This window comes from Pelodiscus sinensis, chromosome 1, assembly GCF_049634645.1.
Source record: "Pelodiscus sinensis isolate JC-2024 chromosome 1, ASM4963464v1, whole genome shotgun sequence".
NCBI lineage: Eukaryota > Metazoa > Chordata > Testudines > Trionychidae > Pelodiscus > Pelodiscus sinensis.
Genome location: NC_134711.1, coordinates 197,045,689 through 197,063,790, shown reverse-complemented (window position 1 = coordinate 197,063,790; position 18,102 = coordinate 197,045,689). Strand labels below are relative to the sequence as shown.

General features: G+C 45.1%; 1 protein-coding gene and 1 long non-coding RNA gene across 3 annotated transcripts in view; one reads left to right on the top strand and one right to left on the bottom strand.

Annotated features, from left to right (window-relative positions):
- The window catches only part of LANCL3 (LanC like family member 3), a 51,989-nt gene that overhangs the window by 16,306 nt on the left and 17,581 nt on the right, over positions 1 to 18,102 (top strand). The gene's annotated exons all lie outside the window — the stretch shown is intronic.
- LOC142822003 (uncharacterized) overlaps positions 13,947 to 18,102 on the bottom strand; it is a 35,570-nt gene continuing 31,414 nt past the window's right edge. For both annotated transcript variants that reach the window (XR_012898420.1, XR_012898419.1), the window contains exon 3: positions 13,947 to 14,383. This is a non-coding gene — a long non-coding RNA (uncharacterized LOC142822003). The remainder of the gene's footprint in view (positions 14,384 to 18,102) is intronic.

The window sequence follows — 18,102 nt, the reverse complement described above, 5'->3', positions numbered from 1 at the left end:
TTTTTCCCTATACCTCTATTTTTCCCCTTCATCAATCTCTAGCTACTACTTCCTTCCATTTGTGATCATTTTCTCATTCCCTGGTCAAGGTTTGCCTTTGCCTTGCTAAAGTCCACTGTTCTAATTGTGCAGCAGTCCTGCAAATTGAAATTGACCATACTTTTTGTTAAGTTTTGCTAGGAGAGGGCATGAATATATATATTGCTGAGCAGCCATGCATGAGGTTAATATGGCTTGCTGTTTTTCCTTTGTGCTATGTGTGCATCATGAGTTGCACCTAAGAGCTTAATACATTTCATGTGGTAAGGAAGAGGTACAGAAAATGAGGTTGCTCACAAATTCAGCCCTGCTCAAGTACTTTGCTGGACATCACAACTGCTCAGAAAATGGTAAATATTCTCTGGGAGAAACTCTGAAAGAAAAATAATTTCATGTGGTTTGCAACTTTGTGGAAAATATTCTGGGGTATGTATGTAAGATGGTTTTGTTTAATAACAAAATTTTCAAGTTTATAGTTTTTGTTTTGTCTACAACAGGATAATTTTAACAAAAATTAGAAATAATAGCAATTTTCCTTGTGGCAAAAGGGCCATTTTTAACTAAAAAGAAATGTGGATGGGAAAACTTTTAAACAGATCTACTTGGCACTCTTCAGGACTGAGCCAGCAGAGCCGATATTCAGGCCTGCATGTCATGCATTGCTGTCTAAAATTGTTATTCTCCCCCCTCCACCCTTAGAGCACCAACTTCATAGGGCATTAAAACATTAATATGTAGGTATTGGAATGTTTAGAAGAGTCATAGAAATGGTCTTAAATTAAAAGATGTAGTTTGGCTCACCTTGACCCATGAAACAAATGCCATTATCATATTCTTAAGTAGCTTGAAAAGCGCTGTTCCTTCTGACTACAGATGCACTGGAGGTAGAGCAGAGAAAGTAGTGCTACAGGACAATTAGGGTGTGTCTAGACTACATGCCTCCTTCGACGGAGGCATGTAGATTAGCCAGATCGGAAGAGGGAAATGAAGCCGCGATTAAAATAATCGCGGCTTCATTTAAATTTAAATGGCTGCCCCGATCTGCCGATCAGCTATTTGTCGGCAGATCGGGGGAGTCTGGACGCGATGCCCCGACAAAGAAGCCTTTCTTCATCGACACAGGTAAGCCTGGTTCTTCATCGACACAGGTAAGCTCTGTAGCACAAGGACATCAACACAGCAGTCTGCAGAGTGTAAGGACAGTTCACAGTCTCTTCCTTAGAAGCCCTGGATGTGCTGCAAGGGGCTGCAGGCTGGACATGCTTGCACTGGCAGTGACCACACAGCCTCAGTCTCTAAGTGGCCAGACCCCTCTCCCAGTCCAGAGCCTTTCCCCACACTTTGCAGGTCCCAGTTGCTCACCACATCCAGCTGCAGGCTGGTACATTCTCCTGCACATCCACCAACGTAACATATGCCATCATGTGCCAACAATGCCCCACTGCTATATACATCGGCCAAACAGGACAGTCCCTACGTAAAAGAATCAATGGACACAAATCTGATATTAGGAATGGCAACATACAAAAACCTGTAGGGGAACACTTCAATCTTCCTGGACACACAATTGCAGATCTAAAAGTAGCCATCCTGCAGCAAAAAAACTTCAGGACCAGACTTCAAAGAGAAACTGCTGAGCTACAGTTCATCTTTAAGTTTGACACAATCAACTCTGGATTAAACAAAGACTGTGAATGGCTCGCTAACTACAAAAGCAGCTTCTCCTCTCTTGGAATTCACACCTCCAGATCAGCTGCTAGAAGTGGGCCTCATCCTCCTTGATTGGATCCACCTGGTCATCTCCAGCCTGATCCTGGCCTGCATATTTATTCCTGCCTCTGGAAACTTCCACTACATGCATCTGACGAAGTGGGTCTTTGCCCACGAAAGCTTATGCTCCTACACTTCAGTTAGTCTATAAGGTGCCACAGGACTCCTTGTCGCTTTTACCCTATTCTAGATTTTAATAAAGCTTTTGATGCCATGTCAAATATAATCTTCCTTGAAAATTTAATCCCAGCTGATTTAAACATGATCATTGTCATGTGGGTTGGAAACTGGCTGAAAGACCATATGCAAAAGTAATGATAAATGTAATACATAAAGTTGAGGGATGATCTCTAATGGAGACTGTAGCTTGACGTTTGGTCCAATCTCATTTGCTGTCATATTAGTGATCCAGAAGTGGCAGTAAGAAGGATGAAACTTGCATTGGCTTCTAAGATGAGGCAAGTGACAAATACCTGTAAAAACAGAGGAAAAAGTACAATAAGATCTGAAGAGGTTAAAAATAGAGAGATGATGAGCATGCACTTTTTCAGAACTGAATCTTATTTTATCTGTGGAAAAGACACTGAATATTTGTGTTGCAGATTAAGAGCAAAACCTAAGCCCAAGTAATTCTGGGAAAGCCCTTCTGAATACATATTGGAATCTGATCTGCCAGTGCCTTGGCTTGTCCAGTCACTTACGCCTATGTCGGGTGGGTGTAAACATGCTTCTACAGGAATCTATGCTTTTTTATACCGGGGCTGATGTTTCACACTTGCTTTGCACTCAGTCTGTGTAGAAACAAATAATTTACAGTAGATGCAAGGTTGTGCAGTATCAAACAAATAAGCATGAATTTGCGGTGCAGTGCAATCTGGCCTCAAGAAAGCCATTGCTGCTTTGGGCTACATATACTAATCCTGGAGGAATTCTGCAATTATTGCATTTGGAGCTATAGAAAAATTGCAGAATTTCCCCCAGGACTAATATGGAGATGTCTTGCAATGCAGTGATACTGATCAAACTGTACATGATTCAAGAACACTGACATTGCTATAATAGATTAGAGAATTGGTTCATTTAGTCCAATATTTTGTTTCTGACGGTGTGTGTCGTGGCCTGAAGCCTCCTTGAGATAACTCTCAGCCTCTGAAATATTTAATGGATATTTTTTCAAAAATGTCTAACCTGCTTCTACTTAAAGGTAGAGCATACACAATCTGAGTTGAAATCCAAGCAGGACAAAAAAAATGCCTCCTGCATGGTTAATTCAGTGATGGGTGACCTAAGCTAGTGAGTGAGTCACACGAGTGGCCCTCCTTCATCCTAGTGGGCCACAAGAGTGTTGTAACTGAGATGGTCTCCCAGGATACAGTAGCTTTGCTGTGTTTTGCATACCTAGAATTTGTGGGGTGTGGCAATTAGATGCAGAAGGAACGCATGGCTTTTACAGTCAGTGTTGTCAGCATGCATCTCGCATGGAATATTGCTGTGCCTCATTTGCATAATTAATGAGGCCCCATTTTTGTGCACGAGGCAATGATTGGATTGAATCTTGTTAAAGAAGCTTTGTTTTGGAGCTCACCAAGCAAATTATTTAAGACAAATCATAGGAGTGACCTCCACGGGGAGAATTTGAACCTGGGACCTTTGAAGTGGAGTATAGGAGCCTCTACCCTCTGAGCTAAAAGCCAGCTGGCTCTACACTGCCCTTTCTTGCTCAAGAAAAACCCTCTCGCGCAATGCCGTTATTCCTGGAAAATAATCAGCGTAACAGCATTGCACAAGAGGGTTTTTCTTGTGCAAGAAGGGGCAATGTAGACTGCTTCTTCTTGCACAAGAGCCTCTTCCACAAAATGACGGCTCATTAGATATGCAAATGAGGCTTGGCAATATTCCACGCTTAGCCTCATTTGCATAGCTCTGGCGCAAGATCACGCCAGTGTAGACATAGCCTGGGTGTGTGGGTTACACTAGCAGAGTTACTCCAGCTTTATATTGGTGTTTGCAAGGTCAGAATCTTGTCTGTGGAGTTGAAATATTTTTGTGGCAGTTGTCTGTTCTTTGAGGAGTTGCAATATGAATGAAGTAGCTAGGTAGCTTTTTCAAGGTCACATAGTGTTTGTCTGCAGTAAGGGATCAAATCTTGATCCCATTATTAAAGTCAGTGAGAGTTTTGATATTGACTCTGTTGGAACAGAGTCTGGACACCATGTATGAGGCAAGCAGAAGGGTTTATTAACACACAGCATTGGTGGAATGTCACTTATTAGGCTTGGTGAACACTGCCAGACAATAGGTTACAACTGATTATATAGGATGCTAATGGGCGAATGAAGTGACGGGAGGGGGGAAGATCCCCCGGTTAAGTGCTAACCATAAGGCAAAATGATAGCAATAATCCGAAGGTTACATAGTGTTTTCTGCCCAGAGTTTACGGGATACCTTGTATCTCGTTAAACAAGTATTTAAAGCAGACATCAATTGTCAGTTGTGTTAAGTGGTGATGTGTCTCTTACCTTCAGGAAGGTATCTTTGCACAGATGTGATCCATTGGTGTTGCACCTGGAGATTAAAACAGACAGTAAGCATTTGTTCCTAGAACCATTGAATGTGTTATGTATGTCCTCTGTCTCACCCATTGTCTGGATTGTTAGCTATGATGACCTTCTTCCAATTGACTAAGCAGGGGGAGGGGTAACCTTCATGTACTGTGTCTTTTAGATAGACATGGATGTCTTGTGTGCCTGTTCCAGACTTGAAATTTAGAATAGGGGTTCTTAACAGAATATCATAGCTTGTCTCAGAAATTTTTACCCTACAACTCTAATGAAACCAGGTGTTTGCTCAACTCCCTAATTTTGGTCAATATTATTAACCTAACTTAACCTATGAATTGACTAGCGATTGTGTGGGGTGCAAATATCTTCCCTGAAATGATGCTATTAGTTGAGCCAGGAGTGTATTCAGCAAATATTCCCAAAGAAGTAGAAACAAAAGCTTTAGCACTGTTCAACCTGGCATGTCTTATTCATGATGTCACTTGATTTTCTTCTAACTTAATCCTTTCTAAAATTCTCTCTGTCCCTTTTTGAACTACCATGGCTGTTCTAAGGAAAAGTGATGGGCAGAATTTAATGACTTACACAATTGCTGTGTAAAGCCGAAGTATACAATAAACTGGAACTATGTTCAGTAAATTGGTTTACTGTATTAGTTTAATACAGTATTTTAGAAGGCATTTAGACACCATAGTTAGTGCAATAGAAAAACACATTCATATATGTATATGTTCTGACTGAGAAATACAGATGTTTGATTTATTGTCTGTTTATGGTATAAATTAAACTTTTTGCTGGGTAAATAGTGAAACTGCTAGGATTTTAATAGCTATTCCCTGTATTTCTCTGCAGAGATGAAGTAAATCAGATTCCATCAATGACATTTGAAAAAGCAACTATTTAATCTTTTAATAGCAAGTCATCCTAAAGTCTATACTGTTTTTTAAAATGATCCACAATGGGGATTATATCTGTATAGTGTTATTACTGCACTCTATTTCTGAACTTTATCTTCAGACTTTCTTTTTCTTTGATTTTGTTTAGTAGTTATTGACTGAACGCTACTGTTGTCCGTATAAAATGTTTGCTTTTGTTCCTGAGCTGACAAACATTGAAGGTGAAATCCTACCTGCTGTGGCAGTTTTTTAAATTCCCGCTTAAGTATAACTCCTTAGAGTACAAAATACTACCACATTGTATAACGTAATAAAACAACCCTGCCGTCCTCCCCATAATAGCTCTACAGTTCTATATCAAGTTGGCAGTTCGCAGTGCCTTGGCAATTTACCATCTGCTAGCATCTGCTCTGTTCCTGTTTTGTTTACATTTGCAATTAACAATAACATCCTGTTTGTTATTGGAAAATGTAGGTGTGCTTGAATATGGTAAAAAAATTAAGAAGCTGCCCATCTTATAGATTTAACATGCTCACTCATTTTCGTTGTTTCTCCAGGAAAATTAAGAAAGTCCAGAAAAGATTAAAAGTATGCTCCAGATAAAAGTATGCTCCAAATTGGGTGTATGAAAAGATGTACAATACTTAGCCCATTGCTTTTTCCAACTGAGGGTCGACTTGGAAGAATGTTCAGTGCATTGTCATTTGTCTAATAGACTTCTAGGATTCCGTGTTATATCCCTCAGATCAAATACATGTACACATGATAATGTAGTGTACTTCCTCCTTTCCTTGACAACTGTATTTTCCAATGGCTAGTTTTGTTCTTGTACTTTATTAATGGTACTTTTGAATTTAAGTGTGTGTTTTGTGAAATAGTCGCAGCATAGGGCTGTTCTGTTTGAAAATTTCTCTGAGAACATTTATACAGAACCAAACACCAAAAATTTACACCTCATTGGAGCTGATCTTGTGAGATTGAGTACTCTTAACTCCTGCAGAAGTAAATTTAAAAGAGACCTGTGGGAGCTCAGTGCTTTTGTTTGCAATATTATGAGTTTATATACACACATTTGCGCATAGAAGTTGCACTCCACTTAGGGCCATTTTCTCCTAGACTTGTCTTCTGTGACCTACGAATGAGTACAAGTGCTGAGATAGGGAGAAGAGGTTTGTCTAGTTGCCTCCTCCACCCCCCCACACTGCAGCTGGCCCAGGCTTGCCACAGACAGAGGCTGTCTGTGCTACTGTCTCTGTTTCAGAGGCCACTGGCTGCTACCCCCCCTTCTCCAGGTACTATCTAATAGTCACAATATTTGATGCCGTTAACTGAATAGTCATGTGATCTCTAACATCCGTAAAAGCAACTGTTTTTTGGGGGCACATTTTTGTGAAGTTGGGACTCAGCTGTGAGATGCCTTATGCTTCCCTGAAAAGGGGTGCGGAAATAAGACCTTCTTTCTTCTATGCAGGTTACTTGAATTACCAGTCCAAGTGCAAAGAAAGGAATGATCTTTCTCTCTTGTTGGTGCATAGGGGATTGCTGGATACTTGACACAAATTAGGGTTGCCAGATACTTTCACAAAAAATACCAAACAAGGCGGGGGGGGGGGGGGGGGGGGGGGGGAGAGAACTGGTTGAGCGAAAAAATCCAGAGCACCAAAAAAAGTTGCTGCACCTTTAAATCCCCTTGCTCCACCCTTCTCCCCTCACCCACACCAAATGTGGCAGGGGAAGAATGTCCCAAGTGGTCTTCCGCCTGAGACAAACCGAAAATACTAGACATTTTACATGTCTGGTATTTCCTGTTGTCCATTTTTTTAATGGACAGAGTCTGCAAATACCAGACTGTCCGGGCCAATACTGTACACCTGGGAACCCTGCAGCAAATTCACCCAATCTGCTTGTGAGGAGGAAGTAAGCTGTGGCTAAAAAAAAGTTGCTACAGCATACATTGCCCCTCTCCTTTCTGATGCAGTGGAGGAAAGAAGGATAGAGTTTTGGTCTTTGCTGTGTGCCTAGAGCAACAACTAGGGCCCATAAAACAAATTGCAAGGTGCTAACCTTAGGAAATATTTACATTTGTAATCCAGACTTGCCAAACTGTCATGGAAAATTTACAAGCCCAAATACAGAAGGCCAGATCCTCCAGCATGATATGGTCACTTTGTGGTGAAGACCTGCAATGCTGGCAACAGCAAAGTACTGAGAAGGATCACCCAAGACGGAGGGATCCTCCTTCAGTGGTGAACTGGCCCTGGCACCTCTTCCCTCCCTGCTCTCCAAACAGGGAAGGGGACATAAGTGCAGGCAAAGCAGTGTTGCCAGGACACCACTAAGTAGCACCAAATGCTGCAGTGTTAGCAGATGAGTTGCTCCAACTTCTGTGGGAGGGCTGGTGTTGCATAAACCAGATCCCAGAAGGGGAGAGCACAAAGCTGACACTTGCTGTGTGCATTTTGACCATCCAACATCTGTCCCCAAATCACCCACCCGTGCCACCACTCTGTGTTAAGTTTGCTAATGAAAGAACTAAAGGTATTTCACTAAGCAAAATTGGCTGTGCCATATGAATGGGTAGAATTTTGCAAGAGGATTCATCAGACTAAGCAAGGCTATAGCTGTCTGTTAATTTACAAATCTCACATGCTTGTTATTTTTAGACATGCTCTTTCATTCATCCCAGAATATTTTAATTGGGGAGCATTCTCAACCATATGTAGTTAAAATTTTAGCTCTGAAGTATGTTGCTGAGCAGTAGTCTGTAGCAGCATTTTCTGCAGGAAAAACTCTAGGTAGGGATGGTATTTTTGCAGATAGTTGGTCTGAGACTACACGGCTCCATTGAGGTGGTGACAGGAGGATAGAAGCCAATTTCATAGTCCAGAGACCCCTCCTGGCTACTCCCATTTGCAGCATCATTTCCCAGTCCCACGGGAAGAATTGGGAGCTTTGCTTTGCCACTTCCCTTGGCTGGAAAGGGATGCTAGAGCTGCTGGGACCATCTGTTCCCTTCCTTAGGGCTAGGAAATGCATTGTGAGTTAGGTGGCTTACAGACAGAGCCATAGGAAGAAGTTGTGGTGCAGTAGAACTGTACTGTGGATCTGACCTTCATCTAAGTGTAGGACTGAGTGATGAACAGGAAATGGCTTAGAAGCGGGGAGGCTTGAGGACCTGCTGATGTCTGTTTCCTCCTTTAGGATAACCCAGGGTAGGGGGGAGAGTGGAGATTCGAGCAAGATGGCTGCAATTTTTCCTTTACTTGCTCAGGTGTTGAACTGAGACAGTGAATGGGTGGAGGCCATCCCTATAGGCCCAATGCCTCCTTCTCTCACTGCCTGATAGTAGGGTTGCCAGGTGTCCGGTTTTGAACTGGACAGTCCAGTATTTGAGCTTTCTGTTTGGGAAATGAGACAATATAAATATCCAGTGTGTCCGGTATTTTTGTTGAAACCATCTGGCAACCCAACCTGGTAGCCATGTCATTAGCTGTGCTCCTGTTGTGTTTGCAGCCCTTGGTCCTAGAAACTTACTTTTTGGTTTTCTTAAAGGAAAGTTTAGAATGCAGAAATGGATGACTTTGAGGACCATCCTCTCTGCACCAGGCAAGTGAGATACGTAGCTGTTATAGCAAACCAGCAGTTATCAGAGTGTTGCCCTGGATTCCTGAGCAAGTATCTGATCCTCTTCCCAGGAATAAAGTGCAGCCTGTGGTTTCAGGTTAGAATTGGGATCATAAAAGAGTGGCCCTTTTGTTTAATGTATTGTTGCCAAGGCAAGGGTTGTGAGTCAGAGGAAGAGGAAAAAGGGGATCTGACTTTTTAAGAAAAGTAACATTGCCCTTTCTCAACCTGAGCAACTAGTCAAATTGTGGGGCTCTTCTATTACCAGCTGGAAAATTCAATTGATAGCCTGGTTATATCTCTTTGATGTCATCTTGTTTATTTACAAGAAACAGAGTTCTGCTTCTCTGAATACAGGATAAATGAAGATCTGAAGGAGCAGTTACCTTAACATTCAACTACTTTAACCAGAAGACCCAAAAACTCACTCTAAGTCAGGGGCAGGCAAAAGGGCCTCTGTGAGCTGGTTCTGGTCCACCAAGCAGGTTGATCTGGCCCACGGAGGTCCTGCAACTCCCCTGCCCCCAGGCTGATCAGGGACTAGGGACGGGGGAGCACGTGGCAGAGTCAACTGCTAGGGTTGACTCTAAGTGCCACACACTGGAGGGCAGGGAGTGAGAGACTTCGTGCTCCCCTGCCCTCAGGTCAATTGGAGCCTGGGGACAGAGGGAAGTGCACAAAGTCTCCTCCTGCCCTGCCCCTGCCCTGCAAAGAGTGCACGGAGCTTAGAAGCGCTGCGTGGTCCTTGCAGAACAGAGGCAGGGTGGAAGGAGACTTTGCATGCTCACCCTACCCCTTAGGCCCTGATTGTGTGCCCCCCCCCCCCCCCCCAACTCCAGGTCAATCTCATCCCACTGCCAAGAAGAACAACTGGTAGTTCTCTCACAGGAGGCAGAGGCAAAGACTTCACACCCTCACATAGGGTATGTCTACACTACAGAGTTAGTTTGAACTAACTTAGTTCGAATTAGTTAATTCGAACTAAGCTAATTCGAACTAACACGTCTAGAACTAAAAACTAGTACGAATTAGCATTTTGCTAATTCGAACTAGCATGTCCACATTAAGTGGACCCTGAACAGGGCTTAAGGCTGGCCAGAAGCAGTGCCGGCAGGGCATAAGAGGAGGACTTAGAGCGTGGAGATGCTGTCTCAGGCTAGCCGAGGGCTGCGCTTAAAGGGACCCGACCCCCACCCCGGACAGACAGTTCTCAAGGGTGCCCCGCTTGAAAACCAGTCCTGGCTTGGAGTGCCCGGAGTGCCCACACTGGGCACATCACACCACTCGGCCATCAGCCCGGCTGCACTTGCCGCAGGCTGCCATCTAGGGAGAGGGGGCAATTGGGGGGCTGCAGGAGAGCTTCCACCCCCAGAAGCCCGCAGAGCCAGCCCAGTCTAACTCTGTAGTGTAGACATACCCCCACTCACAGACCAATCAGGGTCGGTGGGTGGGGAAGCATGAAAGTGTTCTGTCCCCACCCCTTCCGTCTGAGGCATCGCCTCTTCCAGGGAGTACTGGGGCCACTTAAAAAATTTCTGAAGTGTCCCTTTGTCAAAAATTATTGCCCACCCCCACTCTAGGTTTTTTCCTGGGTCATACTGCGCTCACAAGCTATAGCTTGGCTTTGGTTTTCTTTCGTTTTTTGCCTTCCCCCTCTCTGTCTTTGTCTATTATCAGTTTCTGTATATTCTGGGAGGAAGGGGAGGAGGCAGAAGTGGGGGAGAAAGAGGCGTTTCACTCACTCACTCGCCAGGTCTCACTAGCCAGTGGAAACCCTTGCCCAAATGGTGCTAGTCAGTGGCAGATTTAGGGCAGGGTGAGCGGGGCACATGCGCTGTGTTAAATGGGGGAGCCCCGTGAAATTTTGCTGCCCGGGGCCCCACAGCGCTGCCCTGGGCCCCGCGGCACTCTCATCCGCCCCAGTGCTAGTTTCTGTGCAGAGTTTATTAGACCTTGTTTTAGGTGTTCCTCCTTATAACTATCTTAAATGAAGGGCTTATTCGCACATCCGTTTGAGGTTTTAACTCAACCCATAACAAGGTTTCACCCAGCTCATATCAACCGGATTTATGGTGATTTGTAGTTTACCTATAATAGATCTGCAGTTAAGTAGAAATGGATATAAGAACTGACCTAATCCTCCTTCCCCTTGTGTCCTTGAGCACTCATGTAGTTGTGATACAATGTAATACCTGGAAGTATTCCAATCGGTATCCGCAATAGTGAAGTGCCACTCTAGATGGTATCACTTCAGAATCAGTACTTCTGCGAATGGTGTTTAAAGCATGAAGTGTCTGCCACTCTTTTGAAGGAATGCACATAGCAAAACACTTCTACACTACAATAGCTGTATACCAGTCAAACAGAGGGAACACTTGTGGAGAATTAGGCCCTAGCCATCTTTGTAACTGCAAAGCCTTCTAATCCATACAGGGAGGCCTCTAGTTTCCCTGGAGAGTCCACATCTCTCACCCATGCAGTTATGGCTCTTGTTTCGGGAACACCGGCGACAGGAGTGAGCAGTACATTCCATGAAAAGGTCAGTGAAACATTCACATCTCCTGTTGGCTCTGGCAGTAAAGACGAGGCTTGAGAATGGAATTTTGGTGTCCTGCAATGCAGCACGCTGTCATTATACTACTGGGCTGGTCCCAGCCCATCTTTATGCTAGAGTCAGCTGGCCTCCTGAATACAAAAACCTTCTTCATTTTATAGCTGCTGTGCCATGTCATAGCTGCTTCACAAGCTCCCTCTGCTGGGTGTTCACATTATGAGATTTCAAAACAAAAGCCTTGTGCCCTGCTATCAGAAATTTCAACTGCTATTTTTGACATTGTTATAAAATATTATAAAAAGCATAGAATTGAAGTTCTTTAGATCCCTTTATTAGAGGAACAGTAGGGAGAGATTTGATCTGTTAAGTCTATATCTAGTAACTGTTACATGCACAAACAAGACTTGCAGTAGAATACCGTAAATGTTACATTCTAGAACAGTGGCTTTCAATTATTTTTTTTATTTGACAATCCATAAACATTTTTCAATGAAGTAGGACCCATTTGAAAATCTTAGCCATAGACTTAGGGTTGCCAGGTGTCCGGCATTCACCTGGATAGTCCGGTATTTTTGCCTCCTGTCCAGTAAAAAATTCAGAGAATACTGGACACCTAAAATGTCCAGTACTTTCTGATTATTTTTTTTCCTCCCCAACTAGGAGGCGAAAATGCCGGGCACCTGGCAACCCTACAAACACTCAGTGCCCAGCCTTCTCCCCAGCGGAGCCCCCCACTTACCTGGTTCCGCAAGGCTGCTGGCACAAAATGGCTGCTGACCAAGGGGAAGGGTCTTAGTGCTCAACCACTCCCCTGTTCTTATCCCTGCACTCACTCTTAAAGGGGACATGCTGTTTTAATGATGTTTTGTTTTAATTTTTTTCCTCCACAGCTTTGGTCCTCCCTCTTTTTTTTATTTCCTTCAACAGAATTTTTTTGCAGTGGTTCTTTTTTGGGGGGGTGGAGAGGGGGTCGGTATTTTTGTTTCAACTATCTGGCAAGCCTAGCCATAGTCTGTAGACATTTATGGGCCAATGGACCACATCTTGAAAATCACTGCTCTAGAGTTATGCTCTCACCGATTATTTAATAATTAATAATAGGTACGTACTTAGTGCTTTTTGTCATAGATGTACTGCATTGTGTACAAGAGTTGTAACTAAACAAATAAGGTTCTCCTTTTTAGGCATTTACAGTATAAAGGCATCCGGTAGGGTACTCAGTACTGTATAGTAGTGTTTCTCATTAAAGGAGTTATAACCCCAAATGCATTCAGAAAGTTCATGAGTTGAACAAATTATTGCAAAGCAAATCTCTACCTTCCACTCTCCATGCACTCTTACCCTTCAAGATAGTATTCTGTCAGCCTCGCAAAACACACATGTGCACGTACACGAAGTGTAGGCCTAATATTAACCTCACTGATGCTTTTTCTATTTTTTACTCTGAATAAAGGGTGTCCAACCTGGAAAGGGAGATGCATTCTGCCATGTGGTAGTGAGCAGACAGGAGTTTGAATATAGACCAAAAACTTCCCAATGATTTGTTTAGTTGAGTTTTATTTACTGACTGAATGGCATGCTTGGCTTAAATTAGTTGGAGACCTATTGCTAAATACAGGTGGTCTTTATGAAAGTAGATCTGTCAGTCCTAACTACCTAATAGATAAATGGGGAGACTATGGACGGAGCCTAATTGAGTCTCACCATACTCTTTAAGGGTATGTCTACACTACAGCACTAATTCGAATTAACTTAGTTGGAATTAGTTAATTCGAACTAAGCTAATTCGAACTAGTGCATCTAGACCTAAAAACTAGTTCAAATTAGCGTTTTGCTAATTCGAACTAGTATGTCCACATTGAGTGGACCCTGAACCGAAGTTAAGGCTGGCCAGAACAGGTGCCGGCAGGGCATCAGGTTAGGACTTAGAGCGTGGAGCTGCTGCCTCAGGCTAGCCAAGGGCTGTGCTTAAAGGGACCCGACCCCCACCCCGGACACAGTTCTCAGGGTTCCCTGCTTGCTTGTCTACCTCACTGAGGGACAGCAAAGCATTTGTGTCTCTGAGTGCTCTGCTTGCCCTCACCCGGGGCACCACGGCACTCTGCAACATGGAACCAGACCTGCCCCCGGGGACTCTGCTGCGTCTCGTGGACACGTTGCCGGCAGCCTGGCTGCACTGTCTGCAGGCTGCCATCCGGGAGGACCATCGAGGGGATGTCTGGATCCAGGGGGCCCTGTGGGAGAGTTTCCACCCTGAGGAGTGCTAACAGTCTCCCCGGTCTGCCCCACCGGGGGCTCGTGCCCCATTCCTCCCTCTCCTCCGTCCACTTCCCTAACCCCCCTTCCTGATGTCAAATAAAAGACTCGTATTTTCAAAAATAACTCTGTTTATTGAACACAACTGGGGAGGGGGAATGAAACTGTGGGGAGACTGGGGAAAGGAGGCAGGAGAGAGGGTGGGAGAGGGGAGGGGGAAAACTGGAAGGGGGAAGGAGGGGGAGGGGAAACTCAGGGATCGGGGTGTGGGTCTCGCTGGGCCAACCGCCTCCCAGCATGGTGAGGGAGGGGGCCTCAGCGTCCCCAGGGGGATGGGGCGGAGGTTGAGGTGGGGGGTGTGGACATTGAGAAGGAGGGTTTGGAGGTTGAGAAGGAAGAGGTGGGAGGGGGACAGGAGTGGGAGGAGGGACAGTTGTTGGGGGGGCAGCAGGTGCAGGACGGGCACGGGGCACCATGCTCTGCAGCAGGGCCTGCAGCGTATCATTCCTGGCGGAGCTGCAGGTCTGCCCGCATCCAGGTCTCCACAGTGCGGTTCAGGGCTCGCAGGGACCCCAGGTGCTGGTCCCAGTAATCCTGCTCCGTGCTGGCGGTCCGTAGCAGGCCGCGGGTGTGGGAGCATGTCCTGGGCTGGGTGGTGCGCCCTGCACGAGCAGCTGGTGCAGCTGTAGAGAAAGGAGAGAAGTGGTCAGTTCTCCCTGGGGACACAGTGGATGATGCCCAGCACCCCCCTGCGACGTGAAGGCAACCATGCCCTGCACCGTCAGAGCCATTGTGTTTGTACAGAGGCCATGGTCAGGATGTCTGGCTCTCCCCAGGACTGGGAGCTGCCCCAAGACCGCACCCATGTCCCTGGCGTGTGAAGGGAGAGCATCCTGCTGGGTCCTGCCTCGGGGTCGGGAGCGTGTCAGGTCTCTTCACACATGCATGTGCCTATTGGGCCACGGCCCCTGGGTGTCACGCAGCTGGAGCCACCTGCCCAAGGGTGGCATGGCACGTGCTCACATGTGCACAGGTGTCTGTATGATCCTTGGGAGGCATGGCCCACGCGCGCGGTCCCTGGTCTTCCTGGCCGACCCTGCTGACTCCGGTGCTGGAACACTTGGCGGTGGCCCCTCTGGTGTGCCCGGGTCAGGGCCCTCCGGTCCCGGATCGCTGCCTCCCGGGCTGGCGAGGACCGCCCCGCCCCCCAGGAGTCGATCAAGGGCAGGGAAGTAGGGGCAGGTGTCAGCCCCTGTTGTGGCGCCACCCCTGGTGGCCCTGGTGTACGCCTGCTGCAGCTGCTTCACTTTCAGGCGCACCTGTTCTTGCGTGCGCCTGTGTCCCTTGCAGGCCGTGGCAGCCGCTATGCGGCCATAGACGGCCGCGTTCCTCCTCCTAGTGCGGAGATCATGGAGATTGGGGGCCTGCCCCCAAACCTCAATGAGGTCCATGACCTCCGCACCAGTCCAGGAGGCCATGCGCCGTCTACGGCCCCTGGCTGGGTGCTGGGGGACTGGGCGGGGGACATGTCGCTGGCACTGGCTGCCTGGCTCATCGTGCGGCCACTAGGTCAGGGGCAGAGACTGCTGGCAGGGCTGTCTCTGGAAAGGGCCGTCTGGCCAGAGTCTACCCCTTTAAGGGCCCCAGGGCTGGGGGAGAGGAGAGTTTTCCCAGTTTGGCCCAGAGTGGCCACCAGGGCAAGCTGGGAAGGGCTAGCCTCCCACTAGTTCGAATTAAGTGGCTACACAGCCCTTAATTCGAACTACTTAATTCAAACTAGGTGTTAGTCCTCGTAGAATGAGGTTTACCTAGTTCGAATTAAGCGCTCCGCTAGTTTGAATTAAGTTCGAACTAGCGGTTTGCATATGTAGCGCCTATCAAAGTTAATTCGAACTAACGGCTGTTAGTTCGAATTAACTTTGTAGTGTAGACATACCCTAAATGTTGTATTTAAGGGTGACTGAGAAAGTAAGACACATGTAATATCACTACATCACCAAAAACAATGGCTATTGAACAGTACGCTGCAACATTATTAAACTTTTCAGAAGAAGCAGGGAAAGACTTATTCAACTGAAATTGCAGGGGAAATTTAGGCAGACTAATTGTAAGGATCTGCATTAAAATGTAGTAAGGATTAGGGATGTGAATGGGTAGCCGGCTAACTGGTGGTAAGCCTCACTCTTATGGTTAATCAGTAGGGGTTGGAGCAGCTGTATGGGGCCCATCCTAACCCTAACCCAGCCTGGACAGAGTAGCCCATGGCCCACCCAGGCTGATGCACTGTGGGAGATGCACTCCAGAGCAGACAGAGAAGCCCACATCTGCAGCAGGCCTAGCCTGGGTGGGCAGGAGTGCTCCAGCCCAGATGGACTGGAACAAGCCCACCCGTCTGCCTCCATTAAATCAGTTAACCAGTTAAATATCAAGATTGACAGATTAACTAATTAAATGGGATTTTTCATTCCTAGGGAGGCTATTGTAATTAACATTTCTGCTGTTATTAAAGATCCCACAGGACTTTTTATACCCACAAAAGTCTAATCTGAAAGATTGCACCTTGAGAAGTGCAATGCCTCTTACTGCCACTCAGCTATTGGCTAAAGGGAATAAAGCCACTTACTGAATGACCAACTCCTATTAAATGCAACAGCCTTTGAAGTAGTTGTAATTCGGAAACTGTTTTCCCCAGACTGTCTCAAACACAAGTATTTTTATGGATTGCAAGAGCATTTCTCTACTGGCCTTATTTTTTTCACCATCAAAGTATTCTATAGGTTTCATAGATGGTTTGGAGTTTGTACACAGTTTATCCTTCCTAGCAATTTGCAGTTGCATTTACGACTTTTTTTGCTGGCTCAAAACTAAAATGAAATATTATAGTAATTCTCAGAAAAACATACATTAAGATGGAGTTAAGATTGAGAGCATATAACAATGGTTTAGGATTAGAATATTACAGGGATGTTGTAATTTTTCCCAGGAAATTCTGAGCTAAAATTAAAAGAAATCCAAGTGTGTTATGGTATGCAAATGTACATTAAGGAAACCCATGCATGCTTAAGTCTGCCCTGTAATAACACAATCCAATGATTATATGGTTTATGATTAATGAATTTTAGTGTTGAAGTCCAGTATTAAATTACGCTTTTTAAAAAAAAAAAAAAGATCTTGTGATGGAGGATCTGTGGACAAGCCCCTAATTCATATTTTTTAAAAGGTCCTAGGAGTAATTATCAATGTTTCACTATTGAACTGGAAGGATGTATCCAGTAGGTTCTGCAGGGGTTAGTTCTGGGTCCAGTACTAGTCAATATTTTCATTAATGACTTTGGAAAATGAAGTGTAGAGTATGCTTACAAAACTTGCAAAAGACACCAAGACAGGAGGGATTTCAAGCACTTTTGAGGACAGGATTAGAATTCAAAACAACCTTGACAAATTCGAACATTGGTCTGAAACAAACAAGATTAAATCCAGTAAAGCCAAATGCAAATTGCTTCACTTAGGAAGAAAAAAAAATCAAATGAGCAGCTACAAAATGGGAGATAAATGGCTAGGCAATAATACCACTAAAAAAGGGATAATTTATTTTTTGTCAAAGTCCAAATTACTACAGAGAAAGTAATAAAAAACCCTAACAACAAGAAGTAAATGTTTCAGGTCTGTTCAAGAGAATCTGGCAGTCCAGATTTGACTCAATCTGCCTATTGATTACCCCTTATATGAGGGTTATAGTGGATCACAAATTGAATTTGAATCAACCGTGTGATGAAGCTGTGAAAAAGGCTAACAGGGTTGTCATGTTAGCCAAGAGAAGTAATGATCTTCCTCTACATGGCACTGGTGAGGCCTTAGCTAGAGTTCTGGGCGTGACAGTTTATGGAAGTTATGGACAAGTTTATGAAAGTTATGGACAAATTGGATAGAGTCCCAAGGAGAGCAACACAAATTATAAGAGATTGAGAGAGCCTGATCTCTGGGGGACTGAGAGTGACCTGATAATATTCAAATATGTTAATAGCTGTTACAAAGAGGACGTATGTCTACAGAAGGTAGGTCAAGAAATCTGCTTAATCTATAGCAAAGGAGATTTAGATTAGAGATATTAGAAAAAGCTTTGTAACTGTAAGCATAGTTAAGCTCTGGAATGGGTTTCCAAGGGAGTTTGTGGAATCCCTGTAGTTGAAGGTTTTTAAGAACATGCCTATGAGCTGTGTATACTTAGCACTACCTCACTTCAGGGGCCTGGACTAGATGTCCTCTCAAGATCTCTTCCACTTAGGATGGCCAGCTTGGTAATTGCACAAAACTGAAAAGCCTTGCCCCACCCTGCCCCTCCTCTGGACCTGCCCATGCCATAACCCTTCTCCAAAGTCTTGCCTCCACCCTCTCCATCCCC